We start from the raw sequence: 22,704 nt of genomic DNA on the forward strand, positions 1-22,704 counted from the left end.
ATATCGTCTTCCTTGAATCCTTCTCTTTTGTCACATCTCCTTATTTAATTTCATTCTGGTAGGATGTATCATATTTGAACAACTCAAGCAAGGAGGCTCATTCCAACTTGCAATATGTCAATGCCATTAACCAAACATGTGTTTTGCAGTGGAAGAGACTGGCTGATGTAGCAGTGCAGTCATTATTTAGCAGGCAGACATCCAGCTGAAAGCCATTAAGCTAGAGAAAACAAATTATTGCTCTCAGGATTTGCCCCTCCAAGTTTACACTGCTGCAAAGAAAAGTGCTTTGTCCCACACTGCAGTTCTCCTCTGTGTAAAGAATTTTCTTTACAAAAAAGCATCCCCTTCAAATTAACAAATAATTTAAAATATTTCTCTTAGCTTGGAAAGGCAACACATATTTAGGGAAAGGGTTCTAGGAAGTAGGTGAAAAGAGAAGCAAATAATAGTTTAAGGATATGAGCAAGCATTACAGTTTTCTACCAGCTAAGAAATTTCAAGCTGTAGGGGGCAGGGAAGGAACAAAAACATTTTGACTTATCACAAGTTTTTTGAAGTTCTGGTTAAAAGTAACAGTCTGTGATAAGTAGGAGGTCAAGAAACTGGCTGATTCAGTAGCAGTTCACAGTTATTAAAATGTCATCAAAATTATTTTAGCCACAATTTTTAAATATATTTAATGATCTAATGATAGCCAACTATCGTGCTTTTTAGGTAAATAAAAGAGTCAGCTTCAAAATATGCTGATGTTGCTAACATCATTGAGAGTTTAACACCTAACTAAACTGGTCCTAAGATTATCATGGAATGTTTCATGTTACATAGCAAAATTTCAAGAAAAATTCACATTAAAAACTCCCAGAAACTCAGTATGTTCCATGGAATGAATGAATCCTATATACAGCAAAATATTAATAGATTTTTCCATTGGATTTCTTCTCTTGAGAAAAGTTTAATGCAAAAGGTGCTTAGGAAGATGAATAATAATTACATTCCTTTGTGGCATTTGCTAATACAAATTACCGTTTTGAAAACGTAAATTGATACATTGATTTTTCAAAACTCTTCAAATCTATTTCTCTCAGAAAAAAAAAGAGAAAAAACCTTGCATATTTAAAGAGCAGGAATCAACATAGGGGCTTCATAATGAGTGAGGCTTGTAGACTATCTATTTCAGAGCCCAGTTCTTATAAAGGGTAGTAGTGAATGTTTGGAAAAAAGTACAAGTGTATGGCTAGTAATTATCTTCATGCCTAACCTGTCCTCTAAACTTTGCTAATCAGCAGGTTAAGTCAAAAGTTGTGTTGAGAATAATGACTTGCAGCTGTCAATGGATCGAGTCTCCATGAACTTGCCTGCCCTCTTTTGGAATCCATTTTTGAGGAAGGATTCATGGAGCAAAACCAATAAGCAATGAGCACAGATTTTGGGGTAGTCCACCAGAAAATGCTAGGCATTGAAACTTTACTCAAACCAGTATAGCATTCCAGTCTCTCACCAGCCAAGCCTGTCTTGGGAAACAAAGCCCTTCTCCCAGTGTTAGCTAAACTGACATCACAGACTCTTGTTTCCTCTGTTAGTCTTAATTCCATTGCCATTTGCATCTAGGAGTTAACAGTACAAGCATTAGAAATGACTCACAAAATCATCTCTAAAGGCAATCTTAGAAGCTACCTCTCCTCTAAGAACATCTTCTTGTTTTTGTGGATGTCAGTGGAAATTCCTTGCAATTGTAATAGAGCAGGACTGTGATGGGCAACAACTTGCCTTTGCTTAGTGAGAAGTGATCCATGTCCATCCTGTTCCTGGCCCCTACATTCATCATCCTCACTCCATAACACAAATTTCATCCTTATGGACTGACATCCCATTGCACAAAGGAATGAACACTACAGCACAAAACTTTTTTATTTCAACCCCCTGTTGTTGCAGATAATAATCCTGAACAATTTAATGCAGAAGTTTATCGAGTTTTGTCTTTAAAAAAATTCAACCATCCCATTTCAATATTCTTCTAATGGCTGTTCCACAACCTTCTGCAAACTATTTTCTATTCCAGATGGCTAGAAATTGTCTTCTGATTATCAGCCTGAATTTTTTCTTGGGATTCATTTTTTCTTCTGCCAGCATTGTTTTGCAGCAACAAATTGTAGTCACAACTCAGTTAGGTTTAGATCAGCAAGTTGTAACCTAAAGGTAAAAGAATCGTTACATTGTATTTGTTTGTGGATTTATTGCCCCTATCGTTATTTTAATAGAAAATATGCAGTAAAGTGCCGAGAAATATAAATTAATTACATTGGCAGTTAAATTGATAGCTTACAAAGTTACGTGACAATTAAGTCTTCCTAAATTATGGTTTAAATTATTACTATCTAATTATCTATATATGTATATCTCTATAAGCTAATTATCTGTAGCTTGTGAAATACATAAGTGTTCTACAAAACCTTCAGTCATTATTAATAGAGTAATTAGAAAATTATCAATAATGTGGTTTGAGTAATTACACAGAAAATAAATTTATCACATATATTAGCCTGATTAACTGATTTGGCTTGTTAGAAGAAGTCTTTGTATCCCTCTGGTGTACTTTGTAGTACCTGAACCTTCCTTGTCCTGTCTGGGAGTCACAACTGCCTGCTCATCCTTCACACCCAGTACTCACCTTGTCTGATCTTCCAGGGCAAGCACCATCTGCTACCCATCTTATCCTCTCAGGCAGGCACCATTTGCCTTCTTCACCTTCTTGTGCTGCTGATGGGTTCATGCAAAACAGCTGGGCAGGACCCTCTCCTAATGCACATAAGGGAAAGTCAAGCCATTTGAGCAACCATAAATGCTGCCGCTCTCTCAAAAGTATGTCCTCCCATATCTACATGTGTTGTTGAAGTGGAGGTCTGTGGCAGAGAGTGGCAGTTCAGGAAGCTTAAATTCTGTTTTCTGTTGCAAGTAAAGCAGGAAGCTTGCTACCTCCAACACTGCTGTCACTTTCAAGAGTCAGAGCTGTTTATTTCTGCTTGATCTTTTTGCACATCACCTGTAAAACAAGTATGCATGGTTGAAGAGTCAGCAAGTAAGGATCAAAGAGCTAGAGCTGGTCAGGAGACAAAACCTGCACCACACATTCCAAATAATGATTTTGTCAGACAAAGATTCCTCCAGTCCTCAGGGCAGGATGGGGGGAAAAAAGTACAAAACAAATAAAACAACATGTATTTTTCGTCCTCCCACAGCTGCTTAGATACCTGAAGAACAACAGGTACTGAGTAGTCTTATACATGGTTGGAGTATCTGTCAGATCAAGTGTGGCATGAAGGTGGGGAATTGCTGGCTAATTCCTCTGTTTGCTGATAAAACAAAGCAGAAGCCCTGTCCTTACAACACAAACTATACTTTGGCTCTCCAAGGTCACTGCACCAGGGTCCTGGTTCTCACTGCGAGTTCATGGACTACTTAATTGTCGTGGTAACTCAAGAACACAGCCAATCCTCAATAATTCTTAATGTTTTGGTTTTTTCACTTACAACACAGATTTCCACACAACTCTTGACTCACAGCTGTCTCTAAAAAGTATGCCTAAATAGTCTACTACTAACAAATGTACATGGGCACATATATACGAAAGCTTCTTCTTCAGGCATAGTACCTATTTCTCCACACATGAGCAGAAGGTGAAAGGACAGGCTTGCCTTATGCTTGACTCCACTATAGCTTTGTAGCTGGAACCATTCCCATGCAAGAGAAATAAACTCCACTGCCACTAATCTTTGTTTTTTTGCTTTACAGGTTATAAAAGATTTTTACTTCTCTAAAACACACTTTAAAAACACCCAAAGGCAAATAATTCTGCCGGTTTTCCTGAGATCCCCTCCCATACCTGCTGGAGACAATGATTTTGCTTTGCTTTATACTAAAGCAAAAGGTCCAAAGATGACAGGGGTACTACTGAATGGACAATATTGAATAAATGGGATATATACAAACAGTATTTCCCTTAAGTCTATTAGTAGTGGGCTGTCATTTTCCTTCTTTCAAACGTTCATGCTTGAAACAGGATAATATTCATAAAGGTGTATTTCCATACCCATAGATATCTATAATTTTATCACAGACAGGTAATAAATTATACCAAGATAAATAGTAGCAGGTCACTGAAGTTTTGCTCATTTTTTGAGTAATTTTTACAGATTATTTTGTAATATTTTTTGCCAAGAATATATCACTTAATTCTAACCTTGAATCCAACATTTGAGTAAGTTTTGCACAGTCTATCACTAAAATACCACACTACTTCTCTAAGTTTTAAATTCGCTGGTGCTGAAGACAGCAAGGAGAAAGCAGAGACTGCTGCATGCCCATGAGAACAGGTTTATCCTGAGCTTTTGCATTTCCAATGGAATATAAGTGGCCTCAGTGGAATAGAATTCTGGAAAATATATGAAGTTGCCCTTGCCCCCCTTTCCCCCCATCAATAAGAAGATTCTGTGTGTGGTTTATTTTGCTTATAAAAAGAAAAAAAGAAAATCTACTCCACATGACAGCCTGGATTGTAAATGCAGAATTTCAATTGGAAGATTAGTTAGCTTTCATGGGAATTAACAGAGAGTCCCATCATTCACAGCTGACTTGGACAACAAAATCTGTTTTCTGTCATTAATCTGGCACCAGTTGGCTGACTGGTCACCTACAGTGAGCTGTGAGAGATGGGAAGTGGGGAACAGTAATGTTTATTCATGAGATAGTACTGTGGAAAATAAACAGAAAATTATCTTGGGAAAACTGTGGGCCACAGAGAAGTTCTTGTCCATTCAATGCAGGGTGTAAGGTTATTAATGTGATTCCTCAGAGCTTTTCTTTTACTCACAGCTCAGGGAAAGAAGCTATTTCCTTCTCATAGGAGGAAGGAACGGAAAAAAAATATACAGAAGATTGATAAAAGTATAAAGAATAAGCACTGACAATTCTTTGAGGAACTACTTATTCATTAATAATATTTACTTAGCAAAGCAGATGTTCAAATGTCAGCTTTTCAGTGTTTTAATACAGAATCTACTTTAATGTCATTACAGCAAACACTCAGTATGGCTGTAGACCAGAACTCTGGGTTTAGAAACACACCTCTGCAGGAACTCACTTTACTCCAGGTAGACAGGAGAACTTGAGAAGACACCCACTAGTTGCAGACAGGACTTCAAAACTGGTTTGCATTTAGGAGCTGTTGTTGCTCAAGGACCAGCAGTTTGTTCAGTTTGCAATTCCCGGTCCTGGATGCTATAAGGAGGCTCAGGAAATGTGTTCAGTAGCACAGGAGTCGCTGTACAATGACTGGGCAAATCTCAGAAGACAGAGCTTGGGTGAATTTATTAAAGTGAGTAGAACTAACACTGAGTTTTTGGGGTGGCAAACCAGTGCCAGATTCCACCACAGCCTGGTCAACTAAGCTCCATTTGACACCAACAGGTTTTCTGATAGAAAAGCAGAAACCCATGCTGGTTGCTCCATTTTCAGATTTCTGATTTTGGAGATGGAAAAAAGCTACCTAGCCAGAAGAAATAAAGAACTATGTACCTGTGGAGCTTAGTTCTTCTCTGGTTTTAGTTCTCACATGAGCAACAGCTACTAACTAATCTCTTTATGGTTTTCTATAGAGTTGCCTTCCCCCACAGAAAAACAAGTGACTGGTTTTCAAGTTACCACTCGAGACATTTGCACAAAAAAACCACTAGGAAACTAGGGTTTCCTCCTAACTTACTTTAAATAGGAGGTGAGAATTAAACTGTGGCATTTATGGCTGATTTTGTTCACTGCACCTGTAAAGTGAACTTGCAATAAAACAGATTTTTTTTTTTTCTGTCCAGATCCGAAAAGAGTTCATTATTAACATGCACTTAATAGGTTAATTTTTCAGGTGTGCATGCCTAATTGGAGCACTCTGAAGGAAACATCCTGTACAACAGCAACTCAGTGTCTGTGGCAGTATGTATTTAGTCCATTTCTTTCAAAGATATATACATGCACAGGAATATTACTGGGTTTTTTTCTTCATAAAAACAAATCCATCTAAGAAGTTAGTGTGCCGTTTTAAGCAAGTCGAAGTATAAAACAGGATAGAATGAACATATCACCAATGTACAAATTAATAGGTTTTTTTCTTTTAGTAAATACATTTATTCTCTTGGAGACTGAATTTTCACTGAAACAAAATATGTTAGTGAGAAAACAACTTTGCACTGTGGTCCTTCTGGCACTTACAGACTATATTACAGTAAAGGAAAATTAAGAATTGTGAGTTGAAGAAAATTACAATCTCAGTTAAAAAAAAGGAAAAAAGAAAGGAAAAGAGCAGTACAGAGTAAGGAGTTGAAGCCAGCCCTATTCACTGACTTGACACAAGGATGTATGAAAGATAGGAAAAGCTCAATTTTTTTGAGAACTGTAATTGATTACCAAGAATCAAAACAATACTTGGCTTCATAGAAACAGGCTATTACAACAGTAATGCTACAGTCTTATGCAGTGGTTTTTATTGTTAAGTCTCAAGGCTGTTTATAGTAAATGCACGTAAGTGTTGTTCAGCAGTTACAAAATGCACAAAGGTTGCTTATAAAACACGTCCTAAAAGGGCTCCTCACCCTCCTAAAGACACTTAGATAAAAATGTGACCCACAAGACCTAATTTGGCTCTTGATTGCTCTGGCACATGGAAGCTTTGCCCAAATTAATCCCACCAAGAGCCCAAGTGCATCTTAACAACTGAAAGACCCAATCACATTAACATATAACATTAAAAAGCTACAGAATAAAAAACTGGTCCAAGTCCATGCAAATTAATGGAAAATTTTCCTTTTTATTCCCCCACCAGGCTATAAGGTGAAATACTTACTAAAACAATTGGTATTGAGAATACACAATTTCCCTAGAAAGAAAGATCTTTACTATTGTACGTTTAGACGGTAGGAAGACAGATGTGGAAGGCAGGCAATCAGATCCCTTGAATTAATAAGGCTTCAGTAGAGAAAAAAATCTTTCAACTGTGGGACCTGCAGCCAATGCCAAGAGCTACTGAAATGCGTAAAGGCATGGACAACACGAGAAAGAAAGTGATGACACCTGTGCCAATAAAGTCAAAGCTGCAAGTGCATTAACCAGACAAAAATATCTCCAAAAGGTATCACAGACAATCTAAATACTTAGAAACAACAGTTCCTCTACTAACCTCACATAGCTTTAAACGTGAGTCTACAGCAAGAAGCAGTCTACAGCAAGTTTCTCCAAGTTCCTTCAAGACATGTGTTGTACCATGCAAAAGAAGGGAAAGAGTGCAACTGAATTCTATTTTCTATGTTCTTCAGCTACCACCTTCAGACAAGGTGCACAGTCTTCCAGGTATCTAGCTACAGCAACACACTGTACCCAGTAACACATTCAAGAAGACCCAGGTAGAATTGCATAGTTTATCTGAGAATTAATTTAGCTAACACTACCACTGAGGAGTTCGCATCTCAAGGATGAACTCTTCTGGGGAAAGAAAGACTATAATAACTAATGGGACATCCAAGTACAAGGGCTGTTGTTGATATTTTTTGGACTGTTCCTTAATATTCTTGTCACATATTTGCAGGCATATTAGAAATACTTCTTAGATTTTATTAGACAGAAATTACATGGAGGTATAAAAAATTATGAACTACTATCTTCCAATCAAAACAGCTTCATGACAACTAGAATCTCACATGTATCCTCTCTAACTGGTCAAGCCAAAAGTGTTTTCTATTGCTGATTTCCTGATACATTTGCTCCAAATTTTGATGTCAAGTGGATGGTGGGCCCACACAAAGTTTGCAAAAGTATTGGGGATTTAGGTTAAAGCCTTACAGCAATTATATGGAAGTTTTGAGCCCAACTCTTAAGTGAATGGTCCCCACAGGGATCAGACCCACGATCTTGGTGTTATTAGCACTGTGCTCTAACCAACTGAGCCAGTCTCTCAGTTTTATTGAGTTTCAAAAGCTTGGCCCATAAGACAAGTAAGTTCTTGGAATTTAATTCTATTGGAAAGCTTTTAGTCAGAAAGACTGAAGACTGATCATCTTTGTGAAGAGAATGAGTAAACTAATCCTAACAAATGGACTTAATGTGAAGTATGTTTCATGCATAATTAACTATGTAAGCAAATCTATCATTTACTTCACAGGAGAGGGGTGAGCCTGTAAACTAGAAAACTAATGATATGTTTCTTAATAACTGGATCTTCCTTCTTTGAGAACAATCTCTCTGATTTTTTTTCTTTCTTTTTACAAATGAAGCTTGGGGTAGCAACTTAGAAAATTCTTTAATCAACTAACCACACTATCCATTATGTATTGCACAGTGCATATTTTATCAATAGCACTGTTTTTGTTAATACCATTTCAACTAAATAAATGGGGAAAAATCATCCACATTTTGTGGGTATTTTCAGTTGCTGAGTCAGAAAACAAAATAAGGTCTAACATCTGCATTTATTTTTTGTTCAGTAAAGCTTGCATCTCCCTTCAGGACTGAGAGCAAGCAAACTGCTGCTAACCATGATAATTACACAGTACTCAGCATGGTGAGTAGAATAACATTGTAATTGTCCAAGGGTTTGAACAATTTGAACTGATTTTGTATAGTGTATAATTTACAGTAAAGATTCAGAATGTGTTTTCTTTCCTCCAAGAACACTTTCATCCTTTAGTTTCGGATCATTATGCATGGAGACAAGCATCCACAATCAAATTCAATCCAGATGAAGAACATCTGCAAAAATAGAATAATTTATTTTATTGACATTTACATTTACATAATTTTATCTGTGTCTGATTTTGCTTGTGACAGTCAAGGTAATATAAAATAACCAAGACCCCATAGAGTCATTCAGACAAAATAGAAGTATGCAAACGCTTGAAATTTTACCATAATCATAACAAATTAGTGACAGTGACTGAAGCTGGGTGAAAGGACTCAAGAAAATATTAATAGGGCCCATAGTTATGTATTGTTTATTTTCCTTCATGAGGTCAGGGCAAGACTTGATCATATGCAGTTACATATTAAGACCCTCATTCTGCAAAAATCTAAGTGCTTATTTTTACACACAGAAGAGTCACTGTGAAGCAACTGGGACTAATAACAATTGAGAGCAGTTATAAATCAGGGCCCACGTAATTTCTGAGTATTAGATGTGGTGGTGCATAGCAATGGGAACAATGAGTACCAGAGCCATCTCCATTGCCACTGTGTGTAAAGCAGCAGTGTGACCAAAAATTGTTCTAACTTTTCTCAGAAAGAAATTAACAGTTCAGCACTGTGAATGTACAGTGTCATCCTTTATGAGACACAGACAAAAATCTTTATAAAATTAATCAGAAGTCTTAACAATGCTTTGTTTTCTATGGCCTTTAAGGACTTTTTGTGTGTGTGTGTGTGTGTGTGTGTGTGTGTGAATTGTTTTAAGTGGGGAAGAAAAAGGAATAATAGAGCTGAGAAGATATGGGGGGAAAAGGGGAGAGGATACACTGCAAATATACAGTGAAGGATTCTTTTTTTACCCCCATTATGTTGTTTCTCAGTCAAAAACTGTCTTGAACAGTTGTGTTCCTGACTTGAAATGGAGAATTTCCCTTTCAGAGATTCCACTCCATTCTCATTTTGATGAAAAAAAGAGACACTAAAACCAGTAATATTTTCTTTTCTTTCTTTAATGTTTTGTGGCTGCCATCTACAAAATGGGAATAAGAAATATCTTTGAAGAAAGAATTAAAGATAAATATTTCCAATATTGTTAGAAAGTTATATCATTTCATAGAATAGATCTAGTAGAGAATTAAGGACTGTTTCTAAATCACAGGATTGATTTCTATAGCTCCAAAAGGACCTTTCTAATGCTATTGAACTTATTGCAATAAGAGAATCTAAAGGGGTCATCATGCCAGTTTGCCAGCTTTTATAATACTATCTCAGTATAGCAGTAGGTTTATCACTAGATCCAATATCTGCATTCTTGAAAATTAGGTAGTAGAAATACATAACAGGTGGTTCAAAAATCTCTACATTAAAGGCTTTCTAACATTTCTTCTGTGCTTAATGTAAATTTTAATTATACTTTTGTCAACAAACATTAATGAGCTCTGGAAAGCAAGACCGTGCACTATTAAGGCTAGGTGACCTTAACAATCAGAAACAGATTTTTCAATTAATTCCATATTCATCCTTATAAGGCATTTAATACTGTAACATTGCAAGTCAAAACTTAGACAAATCTCAGCTTCCAACAGTTGGTCTGATAAACTTAAAAGTAGATGCTGCAAAATGAAACAACAAATAATAAAAAGTAAGAAGACAGAAGAAAATAAGGGTTGTTTGCTTAAGGAGGTTTTCTACACATTGCTATAGTTCTGGGGAAATTATTTGCTTCTTGCACTACTTTCATCGCTGCCCACAGCACTAAAAGGAGGTGATGAACCACTGTGAACAGAAGACAACCATTTGGGTTGCTTTGCAAACTACACTTGGCTTCTGTGGCATTGATTTCATCATTATCTCCTGGAGTGAAAACTCCAAGCACAGATGTGAAACTAAATGGCCCCAAATTTGCTGCTACACTCAGTAACATTATTTATCCAACACATATTGGACATAAGACTTCCTGAGTTATAGCAGCCCTATAACATTTTTTCAGCAGGAGGTTAAAAACTCCTTCCAAGAAAAGGAGAGCAAGACTGACTGAGAGACATCAATCTGATCTAGACATAGAACATCTTGGCAGATTCAATTCCGATGTAGACACGAGCATGGCACCTTTTCTTGTCATAAACACTAATATTAAGAATGTCATCATATACGACACTCTCCTCTGCTACTTCTAAGCTATTAGATTTACCTATATAACAGTGTATAGATAATATATTTGCATATTCAATGTGGGCCCTTTGTCAGCTCTTGGTCTCAGGTGTACTATTTGAAGAATTCTGCAGCAGTCCAGGTGAAGGAAGTGGACTCTGTTCTCAACCAGCAAAGCATATCATCTCAAGAAAGATTATGTTCATAAACGAGTTACCAAGCTGAACTCTTCACACACGTCCTTTCTTCCATAAAAGGACCAATTTCATTTTACTGAATATACTGTAGCCAGGTACACCCAAGATTCTGGCTACCTCTCTATCCCAGGGGATGTAATATATAGCTCTCATAATGTACCAAAACTGTGGAGGACAGAAAGCGGAAGGCAATATCTCTCTCTCCCACTGAATTTAATTTAGGTGTTTCTGGGCACAACAGGAAACCAAATTTTAAGTTGGCCAAGGCTTACCTTTGTACAAATAAAAAAGTTAACATAAAATAGAGTGGTTTATAAATATCAGTTTTCTCCATGGCCTCAGAGGCAATTGAATAGCATTTAAGGAATATGTTCTCTAGACACATGAAATCCTATGTTAGATCTTAAATTTCTTTAGGTTCTTATTTGAAGTCTGTAATGATTCTCAAACCCATTCCAGGGAAGAGAATAAGAATCAGAAAACCTGGAAAGTAAATTTTTCAGAGCTCCCCAGGTTCTGTTCACCTCCAACAGGTCTTCTGTCAGGATATGGCTCTATATTTGCCTAATATTTCCATTCTATTTCTTTAGGAACAGTGAAGTTCCTTTTGCTTAAGAAAATTCTAATCACAAATTTAAAACAGTCTACAGGTTTTTTTAAAAAATACACACTGAAATCTTGCATTGAAACATACTGAGATTCAGAAGCGTTGGGATCTAGCCCGGAAAACTTGATTGCAAAGCAGGGTTGTATTTATGTCAGCTTTGCAGAAAGCAACATTCAAATTCTAAGAGGAGACCTTTATATCTACGCTCTACATTAAGCAGTCTGTTGTCTGGAAAATTATGCCAGTGAAAAGAAAACTGTTTTCTTAATTATCTCAACCCATTCTAACCCCAACAGTCTTTTCTTCTTTTTTTTAATGAGGCTCAACCTGTGGAGTTTATTGTGTGTATATTTTCTGAGAAAGGGGAAGGAGAAAGATTGGGGTTTTTTATTATGTGATGAAAATAATGGAGTGTGAGGGGTTGTGGTTTTTGCTGGTTTTTTGGGGGGTGGGGGGGGGGGAATGTAAGGATGCATGCAACAAAGTATGTCCTAAAGGACAGAATGAAATTGCTCACAGAGAGATTTTTCTTGATAATCTTTTTTTTTCCAGGTTGCAACTATATTGGGTCATATACTCAGTTTCTGTAAGTCAGCATAACTTCACTGAAACACTTATTCCAACAGGACATCACTGTTTTACAGTAGCTAAAAGCCTAGACAAAAATCTTGCAGAAACAAAACATCCACGTAAAATAACTCTACTCTTCACTCCTAGCAAAGCCTCTATTATAGGTTCCCTGAATACATGGTAGGATGTCAATACCTCTTTGCCTTCCTCATTCATGAAAGACCGTTATTTTTTATGCAGTTTACTTTTAGTGAACAGACTTGAGGCAATTAACTTTGGAACCAATTTGATAAACAACCTTATCCTTCATCGTCTTCCTACTGAAGTTATCTTTTTCCTGTTTCACATGACATTGGTAGGAGATGCACCATGTCAATCCCACCTGTTCACTTCCTTAGACACAAAACCTCTGAGATTCAGAAAGATATATTAGAAGGGAATTTTAAAGTAACAGTGACAGCAGTTTCTGCAATGGTAGAAAAAAAAAGAAGTGTGAAACAGGCAGAAACTAGTTTGATTTTTTTTTTTTCCAGGAAGCTACAAACAGACTGTTCAAGTGACTGGCTGAAGTCACAGAGTGCTAAACATTGATCCCTAGCAAAGAAAAACCTCACTTACTATGTTAAAACCCACTTTTTCTTGTGTCTCTCTAGAAAGCACAAATGAGTTATTAGAAATAGCACAGCTCTCCACGGCAAGAACAAAGAGTACCAGGCGTTGCTCCTCAGCATCTGATTTTCTTCTCTTGGAAGCATTTGATGCAGATCTGAAAGCTCCCAGCTCAATTTGGGATGTTCTTTGTTTCAAGAATCTGTTGTATATTGTATTATTCACTGGTGGGTTTTTTTGTAATGCCAGGCACAATGCAATGAGGTTATTTCACATTCACATGAAAGCAACAGAAGCGAACTTTGCCTTTTAAGCTCTTGCTTTATTGCTGCGAAGGTGTGTTTTGAAGTGATTACTCAAATATGAATCAAAGAAAAAAGTATGCTGGGCACTGGAGCTAATGAACATAAGTCCACAAGGTGGTACAGCAAAATGAGGATTCTGATTTATACATATTTATAGTGTTGCTAGCTGTACTTCTGACTCCAAGTGCCTAGTGTGCCTCAGAGTCATGACTCTTCAAGTTAAAATAAATGTTAAAAAAAATAAAATAGAAAAAAATCTTTGCTACTTTTCAACCATGCACAACTGGTTGCACACAGCACAAGCAGGAAAGGTTCCATCCAAGGCTCTACAGAATGGTCTTGGAAGACAAATAACAGATTGAAAAAGATAAGTCAATTCTTTTGACAGAAGTAATACATATAAAAAGAGTAAAAAAGAGCCTCAGTTACAGGCCACCAAAAGCAAGGGAGCCTAGATTACCATGGATTGTTACAAATATAAGTCTGCCATCAACTCACAAATAAACTTGGAAGGAGTTTGCGTTGAGTTTTAGTATATTGACTTTATCTTTTAACAGTGTTTTAGGGAAAAAGGAAAATATTAATTTACCTATTCATTCTCATTGTCAAACATTGAAATTAGAGCCTTTCACTGCAACATTTTCCAGTGTTGGACATTTTCATATATTCCAGTGACTTTTAAGAAGTGTTGTTATCTTTCCATAACAGCTGTCCCCCTTCCTTAAGGTATGTATATTATGTACTTGACTAACTGAAAGGGAGACTTGTATGCAGCAGTTTGTACATAATCCAACATTTCAGCATTTTCATAGTTTGCTGGAGGCATAGCTCAACTCAATTGCATTTCCAGTGAGACTGATGTAGTTGAAACTAGGGAGATATTATGAGCCTAACTGCTGTAATACAGCACCATTGTCCCAATCTGTTTGAATCTATAGTTTCACTAAGTGAGAAGCAAAGAGGCTACATTATGCATACAACATGGTCACGATATGTACAGTGAGGAATTTTTGTGTGGGAGGCCTTTGTCATAAAGTGAAAGAGATGCTTTGAATATCAGATAATCTAAGGAAAATATGTGGTGACACAGCAGGAAACATCCTCTTAACTAACAGTGGAGAGAGAAGAAAAAGAGACAGTGTTGCACCTAATGGCTAAAATATCTGATTTGCCTACAATAGTAGACTTGCCTTTTCATTTCATTTTATTTTCATTTTTATTGAATTTCAATGTACAACTGTTTTTAGAACCATCCAAATGCCTAAATACTTAAAAGTTAAAACTTTATTTTTAAAAACCGTGAAGAATTGAAATTTACAACTTATATTCTTAGTGCTTTGAGCATTTAAAATAATCTTGACATCCTTTCTCCAAGAACTCCAGTGTGCCAGTTTTCTACTAGAAAAACCCCTGTCAATCTATAATTAATGTGGGAGATCCTATGGCAATTGGCTTGTACTATTTCCAGCATTATTTTATTTAACCTTACTTCAGTCATTCCATGATCAAAAAATATCCATCTTAGCAAGAAAAATCTGTTTTCAGAGCTTCAGAATTTCTAATATTATCCAGGTATACCACAGTTACAGAGTGGTAGACAAGATATCTCCCATGGGTTCAGTTCTGTTGTACTTAATCATGCAGGGGCCAATGGTATCCTTAGTATGCATCAGAAATGTGGATAAATACCACTGGCAGTACTAATGCATCTAGATTTATACATACTGCTGACAACAGAATTAGAAAACAAACTTTTTTCTGAGATTGTTTAAATTCAATTTATCAAAGCAGACATTTTCGCTCCCTCTGATCATCCAATCTCACTGATGTTTCTCAAGAAGACAATTTATGTTATTATTCTCATGCTTAAAACTTCCAGCAACTCAGTAAATATCCATTCCTTCGGTGATAAATTGTGTTAAGAAGCACGGTAATATCAAAAACTATTCCCAATACCACGATGTTTCATCAGAAAATAATTGTTTCATTTTTCTTACCAAAATAATCAAGAGAAAACAAAGAAAGTAAACATACTAAGGAATGCAAAATGTAAAGGTCATGCAGCCTAGCACACATGGTTAAAAAGTTATGATGGAAATGTAAACTGGAGGAGATATATTCACTGCAGGAAATTCACAAATAAACAGTGACTGCTCCCTACTTCAGACAAGTACAAGGCAAAGGTAGGACACTTTTATAGAAAGATACATATGATGAAGAGGAAAAGATAAATAAATTATGCAGCAGATAAAGCATATCTTCTTCGTCACACATCTAAAGCATCACACCAGATGAAATTTTGGCTAATAGCCATGAAGTCCAGAAAATGAGTTCCATATAGAGGATGGAAAAAATATTTACCAACGTTTACAGAAATTCACATCACAGAATTTGCCACATATTCATACTAGAAGTAAACTTAACCAATGAAACAGAGTTGCAACAAACAGCGCCTTTAGAAGAAAAATTATAGCTCCACTCCTTTGTTTTCCCAGGCCAATCTACAGCACTATAAAACATTATGCCAAGAAAGAAACAAGATATGCTGGGGATCCCACTATCCTTTATCAGGCCATAAGCTCCCAATTCTTGTGCATGTTGCAGGGAGAATACTCCTACTTACTGTTGGACACAGACTTATGTGGAGCCCCTAGATGCACTAAGGTGAGTTTTATAGATAGCAATACTATAATATACTAATACTGAAATACTTTTGAGGTGGCAAAGGCAGTACTTAGTTAAGATAGATACTCCAAACCTAAACATCAGGACCACATTAAACACAGATAGCAAATATATTGTTGGTTGCTTCTGTGCATTGGGCATCCAAAGATCCCAAAGCTCTCCAAGGGCTTCTGAGTAGTGGACAAGAAGTGTAGAACCTGTGGAATAGAACTAACTGGAGAGAAACTTCTGCATATCCAGTTCTAGATCTGCAAGGTTTCAAATTTCCAGCAATGAATATATCATCAAAATTAACCTTCCAGATTAAATTTCCTGGAAATGCTAAAATATGCTGCACTAGAAGCAGTTAATGCAAATAAATAATGCAAGTGGTGAATACAAATAACCTAAAGCCAGTATTTCTCAATTTTCATCTGAAAGACCACCTAAAGTTTTGAAATGGATACTCCAGTCCATCTTAAGCAGTATAGGTATGTTGCTTCTCATTTCTAAGCAAAATTAGGCCCTGCTTTGAATGTTCAAATGTACTTTCTCTGTTTTAACTGATGAACCTATAAATTTCCTGGACGATTTTTTTCCCTTGACATCACAGTTAAATTATAATGCTTTAATAACCCCAGCACACAAAAAAATGCTGCTTTAGACAAAGAAAGACTGTAAACTTTATGACAAACTTAGTGCGCGATTGATGGATGACAACATTCAGCATTTTTTTTCTTATGAGCAGCCTTTAAAAACATCTTTTCAGTTGGAATAATTTTGGAGTTTATGTAAGCGGTAACAGCAAAACTAAAGTACATCCAGGACAGGGGAAATGTATTATTTTTACTTTTTAGACAAAAGGAGTGTCCAAATACCACATATATACAAGATGTAATATATTCATTATACTGTCACTATTTTCAACTGGACGGTAAGGCTATGCATGTGTATCTTTTTCCTCCTCAGTCCTTAGGACTTTGGGGTTGCCACTGCTGCTGTCATTTGAAATACGAATGCTGTTACAGATCTAGGATTTCAGTCCTTCATTGGAGAAAGTGCTTTGGAAATTTCTAACCCACTTACCTGGAAGGGACATTCTTAATCAAATGAAGCTGAAGACAACAACTGGATGGGAAACTGGAAATGTTTGAATGTTTGAACTCTGTCAATGGCCAGAGAACTTTACATTTCCCACCTGTCTTTCCTATATTGCAGTTCTCCATGCTAGTGTTGAACCAAATCTGAGGAGGGGAATGATGTTATTTTTACATAGAAATATGCATCCTTCTGAGTTTCAGCTTCACATTTCTCTGAAGAAAGACTGGATTATGTGATTTAATTCTACAGGCAGCTGAGAGTAAAATCTTTTTCTGTCATGCTTCATTGTGAATGACAATGCTTATAATATCTCTGTAAGATGTAATTTTTTCATGCCAATAGAAATTTGATATTCATAATCTAAGCAATAATTATCCTTTGTAAATGCCCTTGTTTTTGGCTGCAACTCCCATTATGGTTGTTTCAATTCACCATCTTCTGCCTGTAGAAAGAAGAAATGCAGCTATTTATTTCAATAAAGAGAGGAGAAAAGAGATTTTTGTTTTATGGAAAAAATGTAAAAAGCTGGAGAGGTTAATACAATTAGCCTAGTGCTTGAGGTCTTTCCTATCTTTGAATTTATTCCTAGAATTTTGTAAAAAACCAAAAATGTATTTATATCAAAGAGGGGGACATTCTAAATCTTCCATATATATTTTCATTTATTTGTTGCACTTTTAGCTGTTTAATTGTAGAGGGTGGATTATATAACTTCCTCTTTTAGTAGATTCTTCACTGAAAATAGTTTACTTGCTTGGAGAAAGGCAATTGACTTTGATTTATAAGCCCTAACTAAAAGGCATGGCATCACATTGTTCTGTATGTGTATAAGAACCCATTCATACAGAATATGGGGCAGGGGAGGGAAGGGATTTCCTTTTAACTGCTATCAAACCACTGTCCTAAAGCCCAAGGACTCTAACTTGATATTTTTAGCATTACAGATGCATGTAGCTTTGTCTTGTCTTCTTACATTGTTCAACTTAAGGCTGCAGGGAAAGCATACTCTGCTTATTGTCCAGCTGCTAAGATGTACTTGCAGCTATAGGTTCTTTGCAAGCAGGCTTAACTCCTACTTCTCTTTTTTATTTATTACCATGAGTTATTGGGAAGTGGGCTTTTACACCCATCCAGAATACTTGTGCAAATTAAAAGCCCTTTCAATCCAGCAAACATGATAGGCAAGTGGACAAGAAGTGGCCTTCCACTGACCTACAGCAGAAGATCCCATAGTCAGATATGTCTTCCATACCCCTGTCTCTCCCAAGCAGGCAGCTTCCAAGGATACTGTGACAACAGCTTTGGTAAACCTTCTAGTCCTCTTTTGTTTTTCCTTTGTTAGAAAAGCAAAAGCTCTGAAAGAAGCAAAAAATGTGTACAGTTTACACAGAGAGAAAGAAAGAATCCCGTCTTTCATCCATCATAGAGATTGCTGTGCTAAGGTTCACTCAGTATTAAAAAAGTGTACAAAGCAAGATATCTGGAACAGTCACTTCTCTAAGATTAACTATAAGTACATGTCCTGCTGTTTCTCTGATACAAAACCATAACAAACCTTCCTCTTTTCCTCTTAATGTATCTCAAATGTCAAATAAGGGGCAAACTTAACAGAAATATGAGAAAAAGTGAACAAGGTGACTATCATAATTCTCTGATAAGTCATATTAGAAGGTCCTCACCTCTTAGACGAGTACCTATGTGTGCTTAAATTGGTCTCTTTCCACAGCAGAGTTAAAGATGGAGCAATTGTAATAACTAGTAACACAGTACCATGAAAATATTTTACATACAATTCACAAATACAATGTTTATATTTAGTACCTTTAGCTGAATGCACAAGAGTGGTGTTTCAAAAAGGTGGTGCTCCTGAGGATTTTGTCCACATCCTAGCTTGCTAGGAAAAGGGGAGTGGAGGTGTTGGAAATAAGTAAAACCCCCGCAAACTACTTTCGTTTGCTGGAAAGTGCCAACACCGCATCGTCCATATTTTATTTACTTCTTCTGTGCAAAGTGATTTCCCCTGGTCACAACAAAGATTTCAGCATCTGTCCCCAGACCCTTACTTTCTTAGCTCTTTCTGTCAGCTGAGCCCCCTTCCAGCAAGCGAATACTTGGTCACTAATCAGTCCCTTTTGTGGGCTTGCAAGCTGTGGGAGGTTTGCCCAGCAAAACATACACTACAACTGTTCCTCTGCCTCACCTGATCCTGATTTGCACCCAGTGCTCCTACTGCTGTTGATTAACTGATTTTTTTTTTTGTATGTCACTTGTTAATTGCCATAACTATACATTTTGTTCTCCTGAGGGAATATAACTTGACAGAGAGCATTGTGCTGTGTGACACAACTTTGTCCACGTAGCACACTCAGGAAAATTCATCTGAGTTATCCTTTTAAGTGAATCAGTTGAGCCACATTAAAAGCCTAGCATAAATGCAACTTAAATTTGTTTTTGTTTAATTTGCTGCGGTAACAAATTAAACAAAATTAAATTAGGCCATGTTTTTTGTTTGGTTTATTTTTTTCTAAACATGTGGCTTAACAGGGCTGTAATATGGTTTACCTGAGGTACTTTCAGTTTATAACTCTGTTAGCCTGCACAGGCAAACCTTTACAACCCAGGAATTAATGTTCAAGACAATTTTCCTATACACTCAAGTTCAGGATTAGGGTGGCTTGCTTGATGAAACAAATCAGAGCAGCCAAAGCACTACTTTCAATTTTCCATCCACATACTGCTCCCTGGACCTTCAATTCAACTGCAGTGGGGACTAAATTCCCAAATTCTACATGCCTGTCTTTGACCTCTACTTTCTGAGGCACTCTCCTCCTGGAAAAAGATACATATCAAAACAAATAAGCTTCAGAAATGAGGGGAGAAAGCAGGAATAAGCTCAAGAAGTGAAATGCAGCCCAAAAGTAAACACAGGTAAAAGAAACACATCATTTCCATGGGAAGCAGAAACAGGGGGATCCTGTCTATGCTGTTTTAGTTAGACTGAACTAGAGGGTACAACATGGTGAAAGAAGAGAGGGGATAGAGGAGAGTCATTAGCTATCTTCATACTTACTCTTCAAGTTAACAAATATACTCATTTATGAAAAACATGAGGTGGCCTGGGAAGAGCTCCAATAAGCAGCAGGCAGGGAGCCAGCTTTGGCTTGAAACACTTACTGAAATGACCCAAAAAAAAAGGAAAGAAGGAAAAAAAAAAAAAGCCCTAAAGTAAAATCAAAATCCCTAATGCACTTGAGAGCAACGATGTCAATCTGCAAGTTCATTACAGACAAGAACAAGTCCCCACTGGTGAGAAGGGCTCAGATACGAAACATCTTTTACAATGACAAAGTCATCAAAAGCCAGAAGCATCCATTCCTGTGACTCCACTGCTTTTTGAAGAGAAGGTGCTGGGCTGCAGGGGGAGCTGTGCACCCATCGTTTTGGTGCAGCAGTAGATGAGGTAATATGTTCTTCCAAATTACAGTGGCATCTCAGAGGTATGTTCTCTGTAGCAGTAGCGATATACAGACTCCATAGGGTTCACTGGAACCATACTGTTGGTTACATTTCTGTCTGCGTTTATTCTGTAGGTTTTCCAGCAGCTCTCCAAGCGCTACACTGAAAGTGTGCTCCTGGACACTACAGTTTTGTCTCATGTGTACATACTGTTTAATTTAAACTGATGCAGTACTTCCATTCTCATTTAGCACAGAAAATCCATCCTTATTCCAAGGTGAAGAGCCAAGCACTAAAAAAACAACGTGGTTTAAAAAACTTATTAACTAATGACTACACCTTCTTACAGATTGCAGCTAAATGCTTCTACCAGCACAAAGAATGTCCAGTATCTGTTTAATTTACCATCAGTATCAAGGAGATAAAATGTCTAAAAAATGTTTTATGGTCAGTCAATTCAGAAGAAGTTTAGTTTTTTAGTATTCATATGGCCAACATACGAGTGGTAAACAATGTTGCAACAGATATGCACCAATATTACACATATTTGGAAACTAAAAAGGTTTTACAGTGACCTCTGAGTCTGTAGAACATGCAATGTGCCTGCTAATTTTGTCAATCTAAATTTATGCTTGATTTAAATAAAAATGGAGCAGAGAAGCCAGTTTAAAAATGCAGTATACATTCCATTTAATAGATAACTAAGCACACTGGGTGTATTTGATTCAGTAAATTCTGGTAAGATATGCATTTCCTGCAACACTCAAGGAATATAGGTCAGGATGTAAACCATAAAAAGAATATAGGCTATAAATAGGAAGTGAAAATGCTCATTATGGTTATTCCTATCTAAATTCATGGTGATTTACGACTTGCATATATTCATTTAGGGACTGACTTGGTAGCAGTGGAGGCTATTTTAAGTGATCAGCTCTACAGCCACACACCTAGCATGCAAGAGCTTGGATATGGCACTGATGATAACTAATAGAAAAACCTGCCTGCAACAGCATTCATCAAAGCGAGCAGTCTTGACAAGACCTCTGAAATCCCCTGCTTCAGCTGAGAAAAAAATCTTGCTCTTTCCTGGGCTATGCTAAAGCACAAAAACAGCAGTTTGACCATATATTTTCAGCCAAATGTTGCTAAACAAGAAAGCTAATAATTTAGTCATTTTTTGGCAATCTGCTTTGAGCCAGGCCTAACAGGAGGCTGAAAGCAATTCTGTGATTATACCAGGAAAAACACGAGTAAATACTCTAGAAAAATTATTAATGGAGTAGAAGAGGCATTACAGCTGGACTGGTTCTGCAAGCTTATTTTTCAAGGTCTCTATGTTGCCCAGTTGTTATTTAAAGTCACTTGGCAAAATTTTGTTTTTACCAGAGATCACAGAAGACTAATTTATTGACCATTTCCTCCGCTTTATTCTCAAAAGCAATTTTCCATAGTAGTTTAGTTCCAGCACTGTTAAAAATATTTATTTAGAGAACCAACAATGAAGAAGATGTACAGAAACTATTAAACATAAATATAAATCAACATGAGCAGGTGAAATAAATTTAAAAAGGAATTAGTAGTGCAAGCACGACATTCACATTTAAATATGAGAACATGGAGGTAACTTTTTAAAATGGTTTACACCATGAATACCTCTCACCTCCATCAAACTACGTTCTGGAGTCTGATGATTAAAAACCTGTGAGGGCATCTCAGTCTCAAATCTGGTTGCTAGGTGAAAGTATCGCCTCCTTGGCTTGTATACACTTGAGCGTATCAGTCATTGTGGTATGGACTATAAAACTACATCTTACTTCTAGTTCAAAGAGAGGGGGAGAAACTGCTTTGGTTTCTTAAATATTAGCCTTGAAAACACTATCTTTTGGTTCTTGGTTATACCTTGGGTTTGTGGAAGAAGAATATACACCACAGCCCAAAAGCAAAATACAGATTTCGTATGTTTCTCTTAACTGAGAGCAACAAGAACACAAGCTGGTGTTATACAGTGTTTCTTCAAGAGAAAGCTAATTCTTTTGATTCAAACTTCCAATACTTTGCAGCAATAGAGCATCAAAGTAGCATGTGTAGCATATGTCCATAAGAATTGATCAATGCTGCTCTGACAAGCAGCAAAGGGCCATATTCTCTCATGACTCCACCAGAAACTCCTTGAAAAATGAGCAGAAATAGAAAATATTGGCTTACCATATAAGAAACCTCATTCTTACTTCCGAAGTATTTCCAGAAAAATAAAACTGTAAGAGAAGAAAAATGTTTTAGTTAGCATGAGTATTGAGACTATTTTTTTTGGTTTTACAGGTAGACC

At 36.7% G+C, this 22,704-nt stretch overlaps 1 long non-coding RNA gene across 5 annotated transcripts in view; it reads right to left on the reverse strand.

Annotated features, from left to right (window-relative positions):
* The window catches only part of LOC126643855 (uncharacterized), a 133,475-nt gene that overhangs the window by 19,029 nt on the left and 91,742 nt on the right, over positions 1–22,704 (reverse strand). For all 5 annotated transcript variants that reach the window (XR_007629818.1, XR_007629822.1, XR_007629816.1 and 2 more), the window contains 3 exons: positions 22,584–22,633; positions 18,135–18,277; positions 16,908–17,364 (listed from right to left, as the gene is read on the reverse strand). This is a non-coding gene — a long non-coding RNA (uncharacterized LOC126643855). The remainder of the gene's footprint in view (positions 1–16,907; positions 17,365–18,134; positions 18,278–22,583; positions 22,634–22,704) is intronic.

This window comes from Myiozetetes cayanensis, unplaced genomic scaffold, assembly GCF_022539395.1.
Source record: "Myiozetetes cayanensis isolate MyiCay16 unplaced genomic scaffold, myiCay2020 scf1, whole genome shotgun sequence".
Lineage (NCBI taxonomy): Eukaryota > Metazoa > Chordata > Aves > Passeriformes > Tyrannidae > Myiozetetes > Myiozetetes cayanensis.